General features: G+C 45.1%; 1 long non-coding RNA gene across 1 annotated transcript in view; it reads left to right on the top strand.

Moving 5' to 3' along the window:
• The window catches only part of LOC115296921, a 119,639-nt gene that overhangs the window by 87,148 nt on the left and 13,252 nt on the right, over positions 1 to 19,239 (top strand). The window contains exons 5-8 of the long non-coding RNA XR_003911142.1: positions 8,806 to 8,916; positions 10,072 to 10,243; positions 18,476 to 18,642; positions 18,752 to 18,863. This is a non-coding gene — a long non-coding RNA (uncharacterized LOC115296921). The remainder of the gene's footprint in view (positions 1 to 8,805; positions 8,917 to 10,071; positions 10,244 to 18,475; positions 18,643 to 18,751; positions 18,864 to 19,239) is intronic.

Consider the following 19,239-nt stretch of genomic DNA (forward strand, 5'->3'; position numbering starts at 1 on the left):
TGAGAATCAGTACATTTACTTTCTGGTATGTTGTCAATCTCATGTGTCTCTGGGAAGTTTGAACTACCTCCTAGGGCCATCGGACTGGGAATCAGAAAGTCTGGGCTCGGGCCTCATTTCTGTCACGTGATGTAACCTCTCAGGTTTGTTCTCTAATTTGTAAAGCTAGAAAGTGACACGGGGATAGCTAAGGCTCTCTCAGCTCCAAATTAATAAGACTTGAAACATGTTTAAAGGGAAGACAATGGGGGCTATTTTCAGGGCAGGACGATGACCATCTTTTTATGCATAAATGTGTGTTATGGGCTCCAAAAAGGAGGCTTCACAATCCGCAAGCAAAATTGGGATAGACCTAAGAGGTCTTTGAACACAATTATGTCCAGGTGAAAGGGATGAACAATGAATCCTGGGTAAACAGAGAATCTAAGTTAAGCTTGTTGGGAGTCCATTGGCTGAGGACACGGTAGGACCAGAATCTTTGAGTTTCTCCAGTGTGCTCTAATAATAATATAGGGGGAAAAATGATTCTAAGATCACATAAGTTTTTAAAACATTGGGAAAACTAATTGAAATGGATTTGTCTAGGAAAGACTTCTCAGTGCCTTTAACATGACAAAGTGCTTTGGGAGTATCAGAGGTGCGGCATTTCCCAGACTCTTTCGTCCATGGAACACATTATTTTCTGGCGCATGTCTGGGGTAATGTTGTCTTAGAACACCCCAGGGGAGGGGGGAGAGGGGAGTTCAGGGTGATAACTTTTAGAGCACGTCTGAGTCCGAGACTAGAAAGTATAAGGCAGTGGAGATCTGTGGGAGAAACTGACCTCGAAATAAAGCACACACTTTCTAAAAGGAGGGAGTGGGTGCACAGTAACTCCTAGACTGTCGAATGCTTTCAGTGGTTGAAATGCAGTAATGGTTACATTACTTCAGTGATTTCTAATGATTTCCTGGCTTGTAAATGGTATATACAGCAGAATACGCTCATGCTGAAGCAAAGATTAATTTTTATATGATTTTTTTTTTTGCAAAGACTAATTTGTAGTCTACAGTCTGAGCAAAGGAGAGCAGGCTAGAGCCCAGCACAAAGTCCTAGATGAAGATGTGCGATCTCATTGTAGTAGGGACCTAGAGTTCTCATTTTCTCTGCATATATACCCAGAAGCGGGATCTCTGGATCACATGGTGAAGTTAAAAACATTTTTTTAAATGCTTATTTATTATTTAGAGAGAGAGAGAGAGAGAGAGAGAGAGAGAGAGAGAGAGAGAGAGAATGTGCAAACAAGGGAGGGGCAGAGAGAGAGAGGGAGACACAGAATCCGAAGCAGGCTCCAGGCTCTCAGCTGGCAGCAGGGCTCGAACTCACAAACTGTGAGATTGTGATCTGAGCTGAAGTGGGACGCACAACTGACTGAGCCACCCAGGTGCCACTCAGATGTTGAAGTTTTTAACTGGAGGTCCATGGATATACAGCAGAGAACAGTGGATGCATGTGTACAGTTATGTGGGGATATGTTCACCTTCTGTTTTTTGTTTGTTAATTTTGTCTGTTTTTGGAACAGTGCAAGTGGCATTCCTCAAAATCTCAAAATAGTTTATGATCTCAAATGTAGTCAGTAATGCCACACTGAAGCTCATTTTGCAGGGGGAAGGAGCTAAAGCTCAGAGAGAGAGAAAATATTTTGCAGGACATCAGCGTGTTGTTTTTGTCTTTCATTGCTGGTGGTGAAGTTCACCCGAAAACAGATAGGCACTGGACTGGAGAATCCACTGGTTGAGCTTGCCTGTAGATTTTGGGGTTACCCTCGTGTCTAGACTGAAATAGGCTTTGAAATATACAGTATACTTCCCATTTTACAGGCAGAACATGGACAGTAACATGGACCTCCAACTTGAACATTTTTCTAGAAACCCTGAGTCTTGATTCCCATAAGAAATTACTCGCAATTTGATGCATGTTCCATAGATCTAAAACCAAAACAAAACAAATGAATTTTGGTTTTAAACATGCCATCATCACGAGAGATTTTCTCTGCGCTCGGTATCACACTGGGCTTTTGCCTTGAATATCACAAAGATTTTGAACTCAAAAGGGTTTTCATTTTACCTTTTAGAAACATGGTTTAATTTATCTGCATGATTGCATTTTAATTAGCACTCCCATTGCCTATTTAAACATGCAAAGATATAAAACGAGCCGACCAAATAGGAAGACAGATAGCCAAGGTGTTTGCTACTGTGTTGTTACTGAGCACTGCCTTGGGATAAACCCTGGACCAGACTCCAATTTAATAGTGAGAACTGGTTCAAAATAAACCCATTTGTATGCACAATATTTCACGTAAGGGTTAAGCTGCCTTAGCAATTGTTGATCATTACGGATCCTGGCACCGCTGGGAGGATTTCCAGACGTTCTCTGGAAGTAAATCAGCCATTCCCACAATTTAAAGAACAAACGTGTCGAGAGTTTTATAAGGGGCATTTTTACACAAGCCTTGGGTGGTTAGGTGATGACCCTTGGAAACCTAAAACCACATCACAGTCCCGCCTGTGAGCATGTTAGTGTGGGAGGGGAGGGCAAGGGCGGGATGCAAACCGCAAGAATGGACTTAATTCGGGGGAGAGGTTTTAACTCTCTTTATGGCCTAGCACGAGGTGGTGGTTCCACGTGGGGTGTGCTTCGGCCAGCCTCTACTTTGTAGAATTCTGAATCAGGCTATGAAGATCAGAAATAAAGGCCAGGCGAAGAGAATTTGCCCTGAGGGACCCAACCTTGGAAATCCTAGCTTCCTACACCTTTTCAACTAAGACCTTTGTGGGGCTGAGTCCTTTGGCCTTTTAAGCAGTGGCCTTACGGGTCTGGTGAGCTCCAGCTCAGGCTGATGGCCACCAGCAATCAGGTTTCAAAAAATCGATTGATAATTGGTTCAAATAGTAGACTATGAACATTTCCCAAGCTCTCTGCCGTAGGAGAAGATGAAATGTTTGCCGGTACATGTCTTGTTCAACTACCAGCTCCTCTGCCAAAGCTTGGACTCATTGAGTGGAAATATCACACTTTCCTCTTCAGTCACATTGTGACCATGAGTCTCCGGAGACGAATGACCCATCTCTGTGGTTTTGAAAGAGAACCCGGAGCAAACTTAGAACTTGTGGCTCTAAAGTAACACCGTTGTTCAGTGCGCCTGGGGTCATTTTCTTTGGGACATCTCATTGACCAGAAGGACAGAACTATTATTTCCTAGTGGCATTCAAAATCATGCTTCTGGCCAAGCAGGACACACAGATCTTTAGGAGGTCCATCGAAAATAATTCTGCAATAAATTCTCAGCTGATAATTGCAGGTGTCTGGACTATTCTGGGCCCCAGGTGTCATAAAAAGTCAGAGAGACTTGACCTCAGAACTCTTAATGTCTAAACAATGCATCTCCAGCTCAGTGACTGCTGTCAGGGATGGAGAGGGCCCCAGCTGATTGATTACTTCTCTCCCATCAAATTCCTCATAAAAAGATGGGGGTGGGGGTATAGACAATAACCAAAGATGACTAGCTAGCAGCTTTATCCAGCTAGACTCTCCACCACCACGCTGGTAAGTAAGAGCAAAAGCATGGACTTCCTGCTCTTTCTCATTAAACCCATCAAGCCCTCTTGGGTAAACAGGCTGGCTGTTGCCTTTTCCTCCCTCCCCCATGTGCTTGGAGCCTCACAAGTCTCACAACCTCCACAGCCATTCTTCTCCCAGAACACAACCTGCATGATGGCGGGGACAGCGGGAGAGGGAGGCGGGCAGTGACTCCTCTGAGCCTCACTTGGTTCCACCGAAGCGAACATCCCTGCATAGGTACTGAGGGCTGCCAGGTAGAGCAGGCCCTTTGGAGAGTTGATCTGCAGGAATGTTAAGGAGGTATGGGCAGGGTGCTCCCTTGTCCCCACTGCCCTGCTCTCTGTCTGGAGCACTGTGCATGGTGCGTGGAGACACAGCGCCAAGAATTACCTGCAACTGATTTGCAAGGACCTCTAGGACTTTGCTGATGCTCAGCACCTACCTCCCCCACCTTTAATGCTGGTGCAACTGCCCCCATCATACTTGGTGGCACTTCTCAGGCTTAAATGGGGGGAATGAGAAAGGGTTGTAAGAACCAGATAAGATGTCTCCTATTTATCTACGAGACCACTATTTGTGAAGACCTGGTTCAAAAATCTCCATAGCTCTTTGTTTCTTTCCTACCCACTATATTCCCCTAAATCCTGCATTGGATTACCAGGAATTTCTATCATTTTTACACAAGTCACTTGTTGTGAGATAATAGAAAAAGTGTATATTGGGTTCTGCCCTTGGTTCTCAGCACAGAGGTCATAAAACCCTTGTAATTTTCTTTTTCTTTCTCTTTTATCTTCCTTCCTTCCCTCTTCCCTTCCTTCCTTCCTTCCTTCCTTCCTTCCTTCCTTCCTTCCTTGAGAGAAAGTGGGGGAGGGACAGAAGGAAAGAGAGAGAATCCCAAGTAGGCTCTACACTCAACACAGGGCCTGATGAGGGGCTTGATCTCATGACGTGAGCTCATGACCTGAGCAGAAATCAAGAGTCCAATGCTTAACTGGCTGAGTCACCAGGTGACATCCCCCCCCCTTTAAAAAAAACCTTGTAATTTCCTAAGTGATAAGAGTACTTGGAGCATCTTTTATTCTGATATCTGGTCTTTGACCCCTGTTTTTGACCAGAGCTCCTAGATATCTTAGAATTTCCTGGGTGATAGCAATGTCTTTTGTTCTAGTGAGGCAACTCTGGGTGGGCTATCCTAAGGCTCCTCAATAGGGGCTGGTCATCAGAAAGACTGAGCCAGGATTAGGTGCTTGGAATTTTCAGCCCCACTCCCATTTTCCAGAGAGGGGAGGGGGGCTGGAGATGGAGATAATGATGGATCATGCCTATGAGAGGAAGGCTCATAAAAATCTCCAAAACATGGGTTCAGAGACCTTCTGGATTGGTGCTGGTAGAGTGGTGTCCAGAAAGAGCATGGAAGATCTGTACCCGTTCCCACGTTTCTTGCCTTGAGCATCTCTTCTATCTCAATTTTTTTTTAATCATACCCTTTTATAATCAGCTAGTAAGCAGTAAGCAAACCGTCTTCTTGGGTCTGTGAGCTACTCTAGGAAATTAATCAAACCCAAAGAGGAGGTCGTGGGAACCTCCAGTGTGCAGCCATCCTATGTGTCAGTAGCACAGGGGGCCCCCAGGACTTGTGATTGGCATCTGAGGTGAGGAGCCGTCTGGAGGGACTGATGTTGTGTCCAGGTAGAGAGGGTCCGAACTGAGTTACATTGTAGGGCACCCAGCTGGTGTCACAGAGCATTGCTTGGTGGGGTCCCCCTGCCAACATCTGTGCTTCGGACACTGTGAGGGTTGCAGTTGAGTGAAACACACAGGAAACATGTAGGTTTTCTCTGAGTTTCAGTTTCTTCATCAGCAGAATTAGGAGTAGTTCAGTGGGTCTCAAAGTGTGATCCCCAGACCAGCAGCCTCAGTACCCTCTGGGAACTTGTTAGAGATGCAAATTCTCAACCCCTGGCTGAGGACTTCTGAGTCAGAGCCCTGGGAGGGGCCCAGCAATTCACGGGGTTCCAAGCCCCCCAGGGGTGCTGCTTCGGGCTCAAGGTGGAGACTGCCCTGGAATGAGTTTCTAGCACCTGCGTTTGTATGAGCTTGCCCTTCAGCTGGTGAGGACAGGGCAAACCCAAAGCCCTACATACACAAGACAGCAACTCCAGAGGGAGACGTGCTAAGTGGGTCAGCTGTGAGCATCCTTGCCCAATATGCAAATGAAGAGTTAGACTCATGTGATGTCAGGAAAACCACAGAAAGGTGAACTGAATGGGCTCAAGGCTCAAGGCCTTTTCAGTCAAAATTATTATTTAAAAAATGTTTTTTAATGTTTTTTACTTATTTTTGAGAGAGAGAGAGAGCACGAGCAGGGGAGGGGCAAAGAGAGAGGAAGACAGAATCTGAAGCAGGCTCCAGGCTCTGAGCTGTCAGCACAGAGCCCGACGCAGGGCTCAAACCCATGAACTATGAGATCATGACACAAGCCAGAGTCAAATGCTGAACTGACTGAGCCAGCTTTTTTATCCCCCTTCAGTCAAACTGCAGTGATTTCACAGGATAGTGATAAGTGTTGGACTCCTGTTGGCCTGCTCTAAGCAATATCCCCTCGATGTACATATTTGCTTGCTCTGAAAAGGGAAGGGAAGGATTTTTTTTTCTTTTACCCAGGGATCATTTCTTTGTTTGATAACAATGCCTCCAAACACTGAAAAATGCCATGCAGCTCCACTTGTTCGAGTAACTGCTGTGTGATAGCTTCAGGCGGGGAAGACAGGCCCTTCTGGAGTAGGGATCAGAGAGATTATGGTAAAGCTCTGACCTCAGACTCCATTGCATATGCGATTTTGTCTGCTTCTTATGCACCTTTCCCCCACGCCTCCCTCCTCCTTGCTTATGTGACTTTTACTTGCATTTCGGGACTCAGTACCGGCATCAGCATCTCCTGGGATGCTCTTCCTGAACTTCCACAGTTGGACTAGGAGCCCCTCTTCGGGGTCCCCAGGGCACCCTGTACTGATCTGTGTCATAGCCATCGACACAGTGTGTCATCATTGTTACTTGACTTCTTGATTTCTCTTTCAGCTGAATTCCATGAGGACAGTGACTATCTTCCTCTTCACTCATTCCATTCCCAAGGACTAGCATGGTGCCTGGCACATAATAGAGCATCAGGACTTCTTTATTTACAGGGCAGCTCCCTGGTTCCTGGCCATCCCCCATTAGGTGGTATTTTTCCTTTTTTGAGCAATCTGTTTATACATCTATCAGTCCACTATCTATTGTACAAACAGTAGGCATGGCCCAAAGATAGGACATGGTGCTTGGTGCTGTTGGTGATTCAGAAAGGGGCCTGTGGCCTCCTCTCCCCCAGGAGCTGAAGACCCAGTGGCTCCTCCTGCCCCCTTGTTGTTTGTTTGTAATCCTCCAGTGCCCAAGCCCGTTCATGGCAAGCTACAAATACTGATCTCTTCAAGGCTCTTCTCTTGGTTGATGGAACGTTTTCCTTTTCCCCCTTCCCCACCCTCATTCTTGTCTTCTCTGTAGGCAACCAGTTTAACATGTTTGTGTCCATCATTTTATTTGCCTGTATTCTTATAAAAACATGTATTTCTCTTTCAGGAATGTGTGTTTTCAGTGTGAACAAATGGCACATTAGAAACCTCATTGTGCTTCTTCCTTTTTCTGCTCTGCACATTCCCAGGCACCTGTGTGGCTGTGTGCAACATGCCGGTTCACTCGTCTGTTCCAGGGATAAGTGCCTAGGCCAGCTCCAGCCCCCCGTTGCCACCAATGCTGTGGCGAGCATCTCACAGGTGCCCCCTGGCTGACTGATAGGACAGTCCTTAGGAATTCCTGACGTGTACCACCTAGGCCTCAGAGGCAGGAATCCTGGGTGACAGTATGTGTATGCCTTTCCATTGGCTGAGTACTGCCAGATTCTCTCCAGAATAGCCGCCTGGACCTTGTAAGTTGGCAGACATTCCTTCCATATATTCTAGATGGTGGTCCCTTGTCACACTTGACCTTGCAAATATCTTCTTCTAATATATTGTCTGTTAACGTTATCCATGATGTCCTTTGTCTTAAAAGATTAATTTCTTTCCTCTTCTAAAATATATTACAAGGATTGATTTCCAATGGCCCTACATGATCCTTTGATTATGAGCAAAAGTGCATAGCTTTTCACCTAGCACAAATGTTGCTGTATTTTGGGAGTCAGCCACATATAGGGACACCCAGCGTGCCTAAATGGATCAATCCGTTGAGCCTTAAGGAGGAGAAATCCCTGGCCATTAACCATGAAACTACCCAAAGAGCAGTCCATTTTGGAAATAGAGCTGTAAGTATTGTAAATAAGAAGTCAGGCATATTTGTAATAACCCCTGTGAATAACCAAAACAAAAGACAAAAACTCATGAGAAAGTACTTGCGACCTTGGAGCTTGGGGACCAGGACTTGGAAAAGCTGAAAGAGGACATTGGGTTTCCGTTGGGCAGGCCTCTATTTACACTCCTTTTGAGAACTTAGAAATAACCCTCTCAATGTTTCCTCTTGCCTCTGCATATTTGACCTTGGCTGGCAGGTGGCCCATCAGAGTTCATGAACATTCCAGAGGTGTATGTTTAACAAAAATATCTAGATTCCTTGGTATATATTAAAAGACTTTATCATGCAGGCCTTCTTGAGGAAGGAAGAGGGTCATGTTCGTTAGACATCACTGACAGAATCTCAGACACATGGTGGAGATTCATTAATTTTCCCCAACGTAAGGGAAATCTCTCACTCATTAAAGATTACATTAGGATACCCTAGGTCCTTAAGCTTTAAAATATCAACAAATGAATCTGATGACTGAATTGATGCTATTGTGTGGTTTAGTGTGTAACATTTTCCGCATGAGAGTCACATCTTAAGAAGAAATTTCTGCAAACAGAGCATTCATAGTAATATAGAGGGGTGAGTGTAATAATGGAATTCACTGGAAGCAAAATAGCAGCTAGAAAGGATGGGGGATATTTGGGACCAGACGGTTCTTTCAGTCCCACTCAAGTTCCTTCATCTGTGTAAGTATCAATATTTAGGGATGTCTTGGGTATGTTTATAAACAAAGCCTTTCCTCTCAGGTTTTATATTTATGGGTTCATCAGTAACATGAGCAGATAAGTATACAACACATGGAATTTCTGAGTAGCTCTTTTGATATAGGCCACATTTCATGGTGACAGCAGCAGCACGCTGATACTTCGCCTTGAATAAGATGTGTTTGATGATATACATTGTTGCCCGAAGTTCACTGCCAGAGGAGGTGAAAATCAGGTAAGAGTCCTGCGAATGTTTCTTCTTAGGAGCCTCCATGGGGTTTTCTCGCTTGGCCTTTCTTCCCTGGCCCTGAGCGTCCGTGGAAGGGCCCTCACTCCATGCATGCAGAAGTTAGCTGGACAAGTCGGTCCCAGGGAACAAGATGCTCATTTGTGGGGCCACTGGGCATCCAGACACAACCTCCCTCCATCTTACTTTCCCCCCATCTCTTCGCACACTTGTAGTATTTTTGTTTTTCAGCAAGATGATGTTACCTTTGCCTCAGTTCCCAACGTGGAAAACACAGCCACACCCTGATGTCCACCCCTTAATTCCTGCTCCAAAGTCCTGGGGTCGGGGATTTGGAATTCTTACTGTTCTGTAATGGATCCCATCCCTACTCTTCTTCCAGTCAACTTGGCTGGCGGTAAAGGACTTCGTTGAGCAAACATTGCTCCTGGGGGTTCCCTGTGACCAAGGCAGAAGGCTAGAGGCAGTTCCAGAAAGAAGGACTGCACATAGACTCTAACAGGCGTCTCTCCTTTCAGCAACCTTTAGGGTTTAAGAAAAGGCTTTTTAAGCACTAACCTAAGGCCCACTTTTGAGAAAGAGCCAGTAATTTTTAATGCCAATACACAGAAAGAAAGAAGAAAAGGAAAGAAAAGAATAGAAAAGAGGGAGAATAAAAGAAATGGACAGCGGTTGGAAGGTATCCTGTTGTAACACACACATCTCTGCCCCACACTGTACACACATGTGTGTGTTCATGCCTAGAAACACATATTGTCAGAGACCCTATAATGCGAACATATGATCTCTTGAGGATTGGCTTCTGTGAGCTTCTCGAAACGCACACCCCACCCAAAATTTTCCCAATGAAAGCAAGTGATTTGAGGTGTTTAGGAAAGAGCAGAGATCTCTTATGATAAAGCCTTCAACAAGTGTAGCATTCTGGGCTCAGAACAAATGCCTTGTGGGGGAAAAAAACGCTAAAATGGCTTGATTGGAGTTTTAATGAGAGATTTTTCTCCTTTAATCCACCCCATGCTCCCCCCCCACACCTGTTATTTTCTCCAGCAGGCTGGTCATGAGCCCTGTGCCTAGGAACACTGAGGGAATGTTAACAATCCAACTCTACCAATTAATCGCAGGCACTTTCCCCATCCTGCTCAGCGGGGCATCTCTTGCAGGCTGCTGAAAACATAACAATGCACCTCTCCGTTGTGAATGCGAAAACGAAAACGGTTTGTTCATCAGGGGCCTTAAAAATCCTCCGGGCTACCATATCTGGTTGTTGGACTCACATTAAGGAGGCTAGAGCACGGTCCCCATCTTGGACTTGAATGTGAGTAAATTCTTATGTGACGGTGAAATGTGAAGCAGGAATGCCCTCTTCAAAGAGAAAAGGCAAAGCCCAGGGGAGACAGGGAATGTGCAGATGCACTGACATAAAATACACATGTAAGCAGTCCCAGTGCTTCTGGCTTCTCCCTGCTGATTGATGAAATGGCTGGCTCAAGACCCTCAGTTTGAATTGCAGGGTTGCCACCAAGCCCTAAAACTGCATGGGAGTTTAAAAAATTGACAGGGCGCCTGGTTGGTTCAGTCGGTTAGGCATCTGACTTTGGCTCAGGCCATGATCTCACAGTCTGTGAGTTCGAGCCCTGCGTCAGGCTCTGTGCTGACAGCTCAGAGCCTGGAACCTGCTTCAGATTCTGTGTCTCCTTCTCTCTCTGCCTCTCTCCTGCTTGCTCTCTGCCCCTCTCTCTCAAAAATATAATAAAGACATAAAAAAATTCTTAAAAATTGAGCTGGCTTGTTAATTCAGTGAAGCACTCCGAAGGCTGGACCCTCGTGTTGGGGAAGACTAGGAGAAGTCAACCACGTATAGATCCACATGGAGCTCACGGCCTGGGTTTGGAGTCTAAGTGCAGGAGTGAAGTGTGAACAGATTCAAGCAAAGATGTGAGGCTGAGGATAATTATGTAGCAAGTAAATATCACAAATAGTTCTATGTTCAGCTTCAGTTCAGTACAAGAGAGGAAGGATGGAGAAGAAAATTGGATTTCCTCAAGATTCCCATCTTCGCCTCATTGAGGATGGTGGGTGTGTTTGCCAGGGAGTGAGTGACCCACAGTGATTTAGGAGAGGAAGTGGTGAATTCTGTTGGGAAAACAGGAGCATAGGAAGGACCCCCAAAGGAGTTGGTTATTTATTTATTTATTTATTTTATTATTTTTTTATTAAAATTTTTTTGATGTTTATTTTTGAGACAGAGACAGAGTGTAAGTTGGGGAGGGGCAGAGAGAGAAGGAGACACAGAATCCGAAGCAGGCTCCAGGCTCTGAGCTGTCACCAGAAAGCCTGACGTGGGGCTCAAAATTACAAACCGTGAGATCATGACCTGAGCCAAAGTCGGACACTTAACCAACTGAGCCACCCAGGTGCCCCAGGAGTTGGGTTTTTAAATTTGTCCGAATTTCACTGTAAACTTTACAGTTTTGAAGTTGTGTCTCTCATTCCATGGTTCTTAAACCAGGGGTGATGGGCATACAGAAGGCTGAGAGTTGCTGGTTAAAAGAAGGGGAAACGGGGAGAAAAGTCTGACTGAAAGAACAAGATTATGAGGCAGCTGTGTGAATGAACCGAGCTAAAGTCTTCTACACTCGAAACATGCTCCAGGTGCAGAGTGGTCCCCACTTACATCTAAACATCTAGGAATTTGGTAAAACTGGGACCTATCAATTTCCCTTGCAAAGAAAGCTCCTTGTGACATCGTGGGCCCTGGAATGCTTTGTATTCTCACCACTCTCCCCCCTCTCAGTATTCGTTCACCTAGAGGACACGTCATCTTGTTCAGGTTGACCCTGAAACAGCAGAGAGAAGGAAGTCATGGGTCCCATGGTTTCCATGGTCTTACTACCAATATCAGGGGAGGGATTCTGGTAGGCTAACCTCCCTCTGCTCCTTGGCACTTACTCCACTTATTGAAGAACTCTTTGACATCAAAACAAATCGAACCAGCAAATGTCATCAGAGCTGGTACCATTCATTTGAGGATGGTGGGAAGAGAACCATTTACAGCTTCTGTAAGGACGGTTGCAATATATGCATGTAAGCCCAGGAAAGAATTAAAGGTCCCATCACACCATCATGCCAAAGTTCATTATTTTGAAAGGGACAAGGTCAAGGTCACATTTCCTATAGGGATGTCCTTTCTCCATGTGAAATAATATTGTAATGTCTTCAAGGAAAATGAATGCTTGGCTTGGCAAGGTGTTCTTTGCAATTACTAAGGAAAGCAGTTGGGAGGTAGCCAGAGTGCTTCTTGATGGAGATTCCAGTATTAAACTGGAATTTGGCACCTGATTTTGTTCTCATTCACAGTACTAGAGCTCATCCCTTGCCCCACTCATGCCCCCCAACCTCTGCTCATAACAGAGGAAATTGAAAATTTGCGAGAAACAAGAAGGGAAAATGGTAGAATCCCTTGTTGGGTTCAAAGTGGATGTTTCACGATGGGAGACTTGAACAAGACTCTGGAAAAGAAGTGGAGTGTTGGAGAGAGAGTGATAAATACGAGAGAAGGAACTTCCAGATGGAACATTCTTCTTGCAGAGCCTCAGCTCGGGAAGACCTTCTTCCTTTCTTAATAAGAAAGAAGAATTAAGTTAGACTCTTGATTATACTTTCAGCTCCTGCTATGCTATTCTGTCCAGAAAATACAATAAAAAATAAGATACCATCCCAATAGGAGCAAGAAAATGATGCTATTTAGGAATTGATTTAACCCAGTTTACCTCAGACCTCCATGGGGAGAAGCTTGAAAACTCTAATAAAAGACAATGATATCAGTGAATATCATGTTCTTGGATGAAGAATATGATATTATGAAGATTGTAATTCTTCCCAAATTAATTTATAATCTCCGTGCACTCTCAGTCAAAATTCCAGTTGGACTTTTCCCCCAGGAACTCAATAAATTTGTGTGTATGTGTGTGTGTGTGTGTGTGTGTGTGTATTATGATTTACAAACAGCTAAGTGAATAATATTAAAAAAGAATCACAATGTTAAAGGGGGGAATGGATCTATTCAGACACTAAAACATACAACCAAATCAGAGTCATACAAATAGTATTCAGAAACTGACATATAGACCAAAGGGGACACAATAGAAAACTCATAGATATGATCTTCAGTGGGAGAAGACATTCCTAGTACCTATAACAGACAAAGGATTATGATGTAGACCATGCACAGAAGGCCTGCAAATCAACTCCAATGGAAAAATGAACAAAAGATAAAAACAGACATTTTAGGAAGGAGAAAACCTAAAAGACAGTGAACATGTCAAGAGAGGCTCATATGTACTAACAGCCAGAGAAATGCAAATATGAGCAATGAAATTTTGCTTTACTCCAACTTAGGCTGGGAAAAATGAGAAAACTCAGTTGTATCAACTGATGGTAGAGAATGGCACATCTATAATTCCCTCACGTGCTGCTGATTGAGCCTAGACTGCCACATAGCTGTTTTCATGAGTAATCTGGTGCGACTCAGTACACCAGGTACCTGCATACACCATGTCACAGATAGTCCATAGGGAGGTGTACATCCCAGAGAAAGTTTTACACTGGTCTGGACAGGGAAATGCAAGAGGATGTGTGCATTCGTACATTGCTATACAACTGTGCTGACAGGGAGTTAGAGACTTCTGTCTACCAGCAGAAGTACCAGGTAAAGCATGGTAGATGGAGGACATCTACGTACATGCTATGCAGTAATTTAAAGCATTGCACTAAGTGTACAAAGTAGCATGGATTCTCTTACAAAACACGATGCAGGTGAAAAAAGGTAAGAAACAGGATAAAATGTGAGACACCAACCATTTGTGCAAGTTAAAAATACACATACATCAAAGGGCAATGAACTCCATGCAAGAGAACATTCAGACAATAAAATGGCTGTAGACCACATCAGAATAATTGCCTATAGAGAAGAGTTAATGGAGTAATGCATGGGGGCATGGATAAAACAAAAAACAGAAAGACAGACAAGAGAAGGCCCCACAGAGACCAAAGATAATGTTGTGCCCAGAGTTATCAAGTGTGATTATATCCATCAGTGTCCTATCTACATCTAAGGTTAAAGCAAGGTATAAACTGACCCGCCAGGAAGGGATTCCTTAGGCATTGATCAGAGTTGTGTGATGAAGACCAACAAGTCAGAAGGAATCTGGAGACGGATGACCACAATCCCAGTCATCTTTGGAAGCCAAAGAGTTGGATCTGGGTGGGGACGGGCACAGGCCAGCCTCTTTGTGGATGAGTGGGTGGAGTCACAGGGGCTAGAGGGTCTTGGAGACAAACCCCTACAAGCAGGAGGGTCAGCAAGAGCTGATTCCCTAAGAGCTCTCCATGTTTACCTATAAGGCAGAAACAAGGCCACTCTAGCCTACAAGGCTTAGAGACTGAGCAGGAAGTTTGAGCCCCTCGTGGGGTGGGAATCTTCAGTAGAGGCAGCAATGGGGGATCTCACAGAAGGCACAGAGAGGCCAGGCCATGTGGGGACCACCAATGACCCAAAGGGAGAGCCATAGAGAACAGGGAAGTGAAGGGACCCAAGAGCTGTAGGCTTGTGAAAGACGGGCCATAATGCTGTAGGTGTAATGCAAGCAGAGCCTTGAAGTTCCTGCTTTGACTCTTCCCAGTTGATTCGCCCATGATATATGTCCTGACTGGACACTCTTCAGGCCTTGCCTATGGGCCCCTCTGTCTGCGGGTATGGCTGGTCTGGAAGAACGCAAGAGATGTTTACTTGTTTGTGGAAGTCCATCTTCTCCCTTGCCCCTCCTGTGCACATTTCTGAACCTTGGGATGGCCCAAGTCTATTCAGGGTTATTTTTAGTCTCCTGCCAGGTCCCCATCTGCCTAGAAAACCTTCTCCTTTCTTCTTCTGGAGGGCAGGACCCTGTGACCACTCCACATTCCTCAGCCCTTCACTCTTCTCCAGAATTTTCTCTGAGCCACCTCCTCTGCCATCCCATTTCCTTTGTTCTTATAACATTCATGGTCTCCTGCAGCCTGTTAGTTTAATCATAATAAAAACCTTCATGATGCTTTTGACTTTGGGGAAGGTTTGGGGAGACCAAGACTTATCACCCAGTGTAGTCTAGAGCTAAGCTCTAGGTTGTATGGGGATGGGCCATATATAGGGGCAGGTAGAGGGAAATGTGGCATGAAAATTGCACCTCAGCCTGGGCTCTGTCCTTCTCTCTCTACCATAACTGCACTGTCAAGTGCAAGAGTTTTGTGTGTCTGGGTGTGCTCAGACTTTGTGTATTTTTGTGTCTCCATGTTTCAAAAACATTTCGCTCCGATACCAAAGGCTTGCGGTTGCTGGGAGGTTTTGAAAATATATTGGTGATGGAGACAAGCTCCATCAAATGCCCCCTTGTTTTTGCCGATGTGAATCAGGATGACCTTTTCACCCTCTTCAAGAGGGTATTTGTAAGAACCAGACACGGTGCACATGATAGATAACACGCAAGGAGGCCACACGTGGTTCCAAAGAAGCAGAGAGCCCAACCCTCTCTGGAATGATGTTCTTGAAGACCCACCTATGGAAATGTTGTATTTTTCTAGTTGGTATTTGAAAGAGAGGGTATTCTCTGCACAGTGTGTACACACACACACACACACACACATTTGCTTCTGTGTTTCCCTCCCATAAGTCAGAAGCTTAATCCCATGATCTTCAGAAGGAAGGAAGTGAAGATCAGTTGGCCAGGTTAATGCAGGCAGGAATTATTTTTAGCAGCAGAGGAAGGTGGCTTCCTGGAGAAGCTGGCTGGCTAGGGGGAGGATAGAGTTGGATATGGCTTTGTCTGCTCAGGCTGCCACAGCGAAGTAGCACAGACTGGAGCACCTAAATAAGAGAGGGTTGTTTTTCATGGGTCTGGAGCCTGGAAGTCCAAGATCAAGGTGCCAGCAGATCTGGGTTCTGGTGAGGGCTTTCTTGTTGGTTTGTAGATGGCTGTCCTTGCACGGCCTTTCGTTGGTGGCAGAGGGGATGGGCGGTGGGGAGGGAGGGTAGAGAATCCATTGTTTTCATAGAAAACCATGAATCTATCGTCATGAAGGTTGTCCTCTCATCAACTAGAGCTAATCACCTCCCCTAAATCCCCACCTCCAACTGCCACCACACTGAGGGTTAGGGCTACATCATCTGCACTTGGGGGAACATGGGTGGGCATTCAGCCTATTTTGCCCTGGTAGCCTGGGAGGTGCTCAGTGCCCAGCCTGCTAACAGCTGCTTCTGCTCAGTTAGGTGCAGCCTCAGGAAACCCCAGGCCTTGTGGAGCCCCCTTCTTGTGGGGTCAGCACCCCATTCAGAAGGGTGATGCTCACGTGAGGGACGTTGGAAGAACTTTTTAAGAAATCTAACTCAAGGGGCACCTGGGTGGCTCAGTCGGTTAAGTGGCTGACTTCAGGTAAGGTCATGACCTCACGGTACATGAGTTCGAGCCCCGCATAGGGCTCTGTGCTGACAGCTCAGAGCCTAGAGCCTGCTTCGGATTCTGTGTCTCCTTCTCTCTCTGCCCCTTCCCTGCTCACGCTCTGTCTCTCTCTGTCTCACAATAATAAATAAACGTTAAAAAAAAAAAAAGAAACATAAAAAAAAAAAAAGAACTCTAACTCAAAAGCTCTATTGTTCTACAAAAGTGCCCTGGCCTTTGGTTTTGAACCTGATAGCAGATATTGAAGCTTTCTAGCTGGCCACCCCCTCCTCGGTTCCCCATAATCGAAATCACACTTATATTTACACATTTAAAAATTTTTAAAAATCTTTAGTTATTTTTGACAGAGAGAGAGACAGAGTGCGAGTGAGGGAGGAAGACAGAGAGAGGGAGACATAGAATCCAAAGCAGGCTCCAGGCTCTGAGCTGTCAGCATAGAGCCTCATGCGGGGCTCGAACTCACCAACAGCAAGCTCATGACCTGATCCGACATCAGATGCTTAACTGACTGAGCCACTCTCGTGCTCCTCTACTTACACATTTTTTGAATGAAGTAACGATATAAACTCAATAAGTAGGTGTCATATCTAATTATGATAGAGGTAATATGGACTTAAAATTTTCATATCATTTCAATTTTCAAAATTTAACTTTTTAATTTCATCACGGTATTTACCTTGACACTATATGGAAAACCCACCCATCCATTTAAGCGAATCTCCATTCTCTTTTGTATCTATTTCCCCTACTCCTTTACCTGGAGGTAGAAGGCACTGAATAGAATTAGTTACACCTTGGCAAGGGCCATTTTGCTGTAAATGATTTCATTTTCCATTCTCTTTAGCACTATATTTGGAAACAAAAAACTGAACTGTGCTTCTCAATGGGGTTGCTTCCTGTACCTTTGAGTTTTGCAGAGAAGGAGGGAGACAGGGAAGGTCCGCAGCTGGGATCAGATAGGGAGCACTGGATGGTGGGGATGGAGTTCATATGGCTCCTTTGGTGGCTTGAGCTCCATGGCAGTCAGCACACCATCAGCTTGATTACCTCTCCATGCAGGGAGCTCACCCCTCTCAGGCCAGCTAATGGGAGCAGTGGAGAAAGGCAGGGACAGCACATTTTTTTAGCAACTGGAAAAAAAAGTTTTTGTGTTTTGCTCTTTCCTCCTTTTGTCCTTGGATTCATTCTAAAAGTTTCAACTGTTTAAGTGTCCACGGTAATCTCATTCCGTGTCCCAGGAGCTTGAACTTGAGGAACCAAACCTCACCATTTCAAAAGACACAGTGGCCGTGTGCTCTACTTTGGGAGGTCTATGCCATAGTAGTGGCCTTTGTGGCATTAACCATTTGCTTTAAGCAGATATAAAGGTTTGTAGTTTTTGAATACAAATTTAATTAACCCCCTTTACTTTGGGGATGTCCTTTTTTCCCTTCAAAAGTCATTCACCCCCTGTCTCTTTATAATGGGTTCTTTCATAGAGAGGGGTAGAGGGTTGCTTCCTTCAGCCGTGCCCTGCTCCTCGGTAAAAGAGGTAGTCAAAAGGAAGCCCTTTTCCATCTCCATATTCAGGCCAATACAAGGAAAGTGTTGAATTATCCTGCAGAGTGTTGGAAGACCTGATTTGACCCCAAATGGTGCTGTGAGAAGAAACAGATGGGAACATAAAAGATGGCCTTTTTAAAAGAAATTCTTTCTCCTATCAGAGGCTTCCAGAGAAGACTGTCCCTTGGTTCCCACGGAAGAGCTGAGTCCGGGGAAAGTCCCGCCCAGCTCCTGGGTGTAAGAAGTCTGATGGAGGACCAGATACATGACCTGATCACTGAATTGTAATTGGATGTGAAAACACATTTGCACAGTGGCAGTGAGCCAACACCTCCCTTCCCTGCGTTGCCTTGTATTTCATGGGGCTGATTCCACATTTAAAGTAGTTTTCCTCCCTGTGTCCCCCAAACTTCCAAAGAGACAAAATATCCCAAATCTTTAGGACTGGGTCCCAACTGCAACTGACCTGCTCGTTATGATAAGAAGACTGAAGCTCAGGTTTGCTGTTTTTATAGCAGGAACTGACCCACGGTTTGCTCGCGTTGCCCAGAGCCAGCTCAAATATGAAACAGATCAGAACGCCACCAGGCTTTCCGTGTTGCGGTACTGGATTCAAAGTCCAACAAAAATAGAGAAAAGCATCTTTTGAAGGCAGAGGAAACAAATGCAGGCATGGACGTGTGTGAGTTCTTTATCTGGGGGTTTCATTGCAATGAGTGAAGCCGTCACTTGGGAGTTTTGCTTCAATCCTGAAAAACTTTCATTCTGTAACACCTCTCCCCCGCCCCCAGCCGGAGCCTTTCCAAGCCATGGACCAAGCTTAACATCTCTTTGTGTGACGAAGCGGAATCCACGGGAGGCTTGCTTTCAGTCTTGGTGGCTGAGATCATTGTGCTGGCAAAGGTAGGACACGGTGTTACTCTCGCACAGGATGGGAGAGTTTCATGGTGGTGGTGTGTGTGTGTGTTGCGTGTGTTGTGTGTAAAAAGAGGGGAAAGTGACACAATTCAGATTCTCCAGGGTAGAAGTTTTGGCCTTGGTTTTAGATTTTGAATGATGAAGAGTTGCATACGGCTATACATATGAACGTGATTTGCAAAATCTGCAGATTAAATAAAATCTGTGACTGGTGGAGAGTGCTTTACACAAGCTGCACATTGGCAATGTCTATTCATAGGATGCACATTCTAGAATTTGTTCTCTCTCTTCTCTTTCCGAGCTCGCTCATTCTATTGTCTTCTCCTTGGTCTTCCTTCAGAAATCTTATTCTGAGCAGCCT

The sequence above is a fragment of the Suricata suricatta genome, chromosome 7, assembly GCF_006229205.1.
Source record: "Suricata suricatta isolate VVHF042 chromosome 7, meerkat_22Aug2017_6uvM2_HiC, whole genome shotgun sequence".
Classification (NCBI taxonomy): Eukaryota; Metazoa; Chordata; class Mammalia; order Carnivora; family Herpestidae; genus Suricata; species Suricata suricatta.